Here is a 4,834-nt window from a genome sequence, read left to right on the forward strand (position 1 = left end):
GAAAATAAAGAAAATACAAAAACAAAAAGAACATGGCCCAAGGCTCTGAGCATCAATTACTAGGCAGAAAAAGAAAGAAGAAACAAAACTCAAAGAGTTGTTAGCCTAGTAAATGCTTGTGGTTGAGTTGTGTAAAGGAAAGAGGCTTGAGCAAGTAAATCCTTAGGGGTGCTTTAACACCTAATACCTTAAAACCAACTGGTTTAGGAGTATTGATTGAAAGCTTATCTAAAGAGCCGCTTTGAGACATGACGCTTAGAGTCGAGGCCAAAGCACAGAAACTATAAGCTGCTTCAAGGTGACTACATATAAAGAGATCGCCATGATACCATTTGGATGAAAATCCTAAGACCTAAGACTCCCAATATGTGAGGACTAGTGAGCACTGAAGCCCTTGCATGAGCATATGATTTAGAGTTCACCCCACTGTTACTTAATCACTTTACTCACAGGACCTGACAAGTTGTTCTTCAATCCATCTTAAATGAAAGAACCATTGAGCATAATTTATTTCTTGCTTGGGGACAAGCAAGCTTTAAGTTTGGTGTTGTGATGACAAGTCATCTTAGCCTAGTTTCACTAGCCTTTTTCTTTTGTTTTCAATTGAATTATGCACTTTCTTGAGCCAAAAGCAAGCCAATTGGGTAGATTTTCATGTTTCCTTTGATTTAATCAACCATGTATGAATTCGTGCTATTTCATGAGGTTTTATGCTATAATTGTCATATATTATGAAAGAATGAATATCTCATGATTTTGAGCATAGCTTTGATGTGTTTGGTTGATTAATGATAGGTGAAGAAAGCTTGGAGAAAGGTTGATGCAAGAAGGAATGGCTAGGAGGAATGACTTGAGTCTTGGATTAATTATGAACCAGGGAGCAAAAGCTGGAGCAAAAGTTAGCCCTTAACTTTTTGGCTAACTTTTGGGCAAAAGCTGGACCAAAAGTTAGCCCCTAACTTTTTGGCTAACTTTTGGCATGAAAAACACTCCCTGGATGCACCAAAAGTTTGCGCCAACGTTAGCCCCTAACTTTTTGGCTAACGCTGGCGCTTGAAAAACTCCCTGGGCTAGCAAAAGTTTGCGCCAACGTTAGCCCCTAACTTTCTGGCTAACGTTGGCGCCATGAATAACTAAAGGGAGGCCAACGTTGGAGCAAAAGTTAGACCCCTAACTTTTGCCCCAACGTTGATATCAGCAAAACAAGGATGCTGATGTGAAAAGTTGGAGCAAAAGTTAGACCCTAACTTTTACTCCAACTTTTACTCAAGTTTTCATGATTCCAACCCGGTCCAAATCGGTTCTTCTCCAAACTCCAAGAGCAATTAACCAAGGCCTCTCTCAACCCAATTCCACCAAGAGCAAAGGCCCAATTGAAGGCTTGAAGACCATTTGAAGAAAGTGTATAAATAGATTAGAATTTAAGTTTTAGGGGAGCTTTTCTTTGGAGTTTTCATAGAGAGTTTTCGGAAAGCTTTTGGTGTTGAGTGAATTTTAATTTCTAAGTCTCGGGGAAGGAGAATTGAATTCCCTTCCTCTTAGTTTTCTTGTTTTGAATTTCAATTACAATTGTCTTGGATCTTGGGTTGGAGAATTGAAGAAATTCTGTTTCAATCTCATCCTGAGACCTCTCTGCTTTATTTTACTGCACAATTGAATTCGGTTTCGGTTAATTGCTTTTCATCTACTTTCTTTGCAATCTACATTTCCTTTGCAATTGTTCTTGTTGGATCTGGGAAGGGATTGAGATCTAGACTTGGTTTTCTAGTCTCTTGGGTCTTGAGATCTGGATTTCCCACTTCCCATTCCCTGTTTACAGTTTTCATGCTCATTTAAAATTCTGTTTTAAGATCATTCATCTTTTACTTCTCTGTTTGTTGCAATTTACTTTTCCTTGTTTAAATTCTGCAAATCCAATTCCCAATTTCCTTTACAATTCAAGCCATTTACATTTCTTGCACTTTAAGATTCCGCAATTTACATTTCTTGCGTTTTAAGTTTCTGCCATTTAATTTCTTGTTCTTTAAGATTCAGCACTATAATTTCCAGTTCTCTTTACTTTCATGCCAATTACCCATTCCTTTTACTTTCCAAGCAATTTAAATTCTGCAAATCACAAATCACTCAACCAAATCTTGATTCGCTTGACTAAATCAACCACTAAACTAAAATTGCTCAATCCTTTAATCCCTGTGGGATCGACCTCACTCACGTGAGTTATTATTACTTGATGCGACCCGGTGCACTTGCCGGTTAGATTTGGGTGTTTTGGAGAAATTCGTTTCTCCGCGAAAATTTCCCATCACCCCTAAATCACATAGTGCTCTGTCGAACATGTTTTCTCCTATGGCACAAGGTATATGAAAACTTCCTGGGTCTCTTCTTTTTGTAGGCAACTCAGGTTGAATAAGGGCACTACATTCCTTGTTCATCACTATAGTCTGCCCTCCCTTGAGTGAGCTTTTCCTGGGAAGAAGTTCCTTCATATATTTGATGAATGCAGGCATTTGTTGAATTGCCTTGATGAATGGTATGTTCACATGCAGAGATGCAAACAAGTCTAGAAACCTTGAGTATATTCTTTTTCCCACAGCACCATTGAGCAGTTGAGGGAATGGTGCATAGAGCTTCAGCAGCTCTTGTTGTGAAATTTCTGGTTCTTTATGATCTATATCCTCCTCCTTTGTTGAGTTGTCTTCAGGTTGTTTGCACATTCTGCCTTGCTTGTCTTCAATCTCTTGATCACTTGTAGTGACCATTTTGCAATCTTCCCATCTTACTTTCTTTGCTTCTCCCTTGGGGTTTTTCTCAATGTCACTTGGGAAGCTATCAGTAGGTTTGGGAATCTTCTCAGCTAAATATCCCACCTGGAATTCCAGCTTCCTAATGGTCTCTCCCTGGTTCTTGATATTGGCTCGCACCTCCTCCTTGAACACCTTATTTTCTTGAATCTCTTGGCTTATTCCTTCTAGTAAGGCTTCAATCTTAGAGAGCCTGTCATCAATTGATGAGTGGTTCGGAGCAGATGTGCTGTTTTGGTTTTGATAAGTATGTGGAGAGTTATTGTTGTGGGGGTGTTGAGATGTCCTCTGGGTGAATTGTTGGTGAGCTGCATTGTTGTTGGAGTTGTAACGTCTCTGGTCTTGGTTTTGATCTTGCTCACTTCCCCACCCAAAGTTCGGGTGATTTCTCCATCCAGGGTTGTAAGTCTTGGAGTATGGATCATAGTTTTTCCTTGGTGAATTCCCAATGTAATTAGCTTGCTCCTGACTCCCTTCTGCTTCTTGGTTTACTCCTTCTTGTGTTGTTGATGAAGTGGAGATTGCTGCTACTTGGTTCATCTCCATCTTCTTGGTGAGGTCAGCCAGCTGCTGGGTAATGAGCTTGTTTTGAGCCAACAGAGCATCTACATTGTTTAGCTCCATCACTCCTCTTGTGTTCCCTCTTTCGGAAGCATAGAAGTAGTCGTTTTCTGCTACTGTTTCAATAACATCTATGGCTTCCTCAATGGTCTTCTTCTTGTTCAAGGATCCTCCAGATGAATGGTCTACTGCCTTCTTTGACTCATAAGAGAGCCCTTCATAGAAAATGTGCAGCTGGACCCATTCGTTGAACATGTCAGGTGGACACCTCCTTGTTAAGTCTTTGAACCTCTCCCATGCTTCATACAGAGTCTCACCATCCTGTTGCCTGAAAGTTTGAATCTCAGCTCTCAGCCTATTGATTCGTTGAGGAAGGTAGAATCTTGCTAAGAATTTATTCACCACATCCTCCCAAGTTGTCAAGCTCTCCCTTGGGAAGGATTCCAGCCACTTGGCTGCCTTGTCTCTGAGTGAGAAAGGAAATAAGAGCAATCTATAGGCGTCAGGATGAACACCATTAGATTTCACTGTGTCACATATTCTCAGGAAGGTGGTCAAATGTTGGTTGGGATCTTCTTGGACACCTCCTCCAAACGAACAGTTGTTCTGAACAAGGGTGATGAGCTGTGGTTTAAGTTCAAAGTTGTTGGCATGGATTGTTGGCTTTTGGATGCTACTTCCACAATTGCCTGGGTTTGGATTAATGTAAGAGCCCAAAACTCTTCTATCCTCCCCAGTATGATTTGCTCCACCTCCTCTGCCATGGTTGTGAGTCTCTTCTTCATGATGATTTTCCATGTTTTCTTCCATGTTTGGTTCAAAATATTCCTCAAACTGTTCCTCCTCTTCTTCAGCACCAACTACTCGTTTTCCTCTTGCCTCCTTCCTTAGTCTAAGGAAGGTTCTCTCTGGTTCAGAATCAAAGGAAGTTGAAGCCCCGCTTCTTCTCCCTGTCATACAACCAACAAGTACAAGCAGAGAAGATAGGTGCAGACAGTATTTATGTCAGAATTGATGTTAGTTGTGGATGATGCAATATATCAAACAGTTAGTGGGTTAGCAAACAGAATTGAAAATAACAAAGAAAAACAAAAGAGTAGATGGAGAAGGGAAGAAGTTTAACTAAAACAAAAAGTAAATCAATCAAACAGAAAATGAAATACACAAAATAAAATGCTCAATCTAGTGATCTTCCAATCTAATCATTGTTGATACATAATCAATCCCCGGCAACGGCGCCATAAACTTGATGCGCGGAAAACTTGTCTCTCAACAAATCTCCCTTCGGCAAGTGTACCGAAGTTGTCGTCAAGTAAAAACTCACAATAGAGTGAGGTCGAATCCCACAGGGATTGATTGATCAAGCAACTTTAATTAGAAGAATGTTCTAGTTGAGCGAATCTAGAATTTGGGTTGAGAGTTGCAGAAAATAAGATGGCGGGAATGTAAATAACAGAAAAGTAAATGCTAGA

At 40.2% G+C, this 4,834-nt stretch overlaps 1 non-coding gene across 1 annotated transcript; it reads left to right on the forward strand.

The window, feature by feature from the left end:
- Positions 1-3,615: 3,615 nt before the first annotated feature.
- On the forward strand, positions 3,616-3,719 carry LOC148572383 (small nucleolar RNA R71). Its single transcript, XR_015907867.1, has one exon. It is a non-coding gene; the product is annotated as a small nucleolar RNA R71 (small nucleolar RNA).
- The last annotated feature ends 1,115 nt before the right edge of the window (positions 3,720-4,834 follow it).

The sequence above is a fragment of the Arachis ipaensis genome, chromosome B3, assembly GCF_059453495.1.
Source record: "Arachis ipaensis isolate K30076 ecotype BB chromosome B3, ASM5945349v1, whole genome shotgun sequence".
Taxonomy (NCBI): domain Eukaryota; kingdom Viridiplantae; phylum Streptophyta; class Magnoliopsida; order Fabales; family Fabaceae; genus Arachis; species Arachis ipaensis.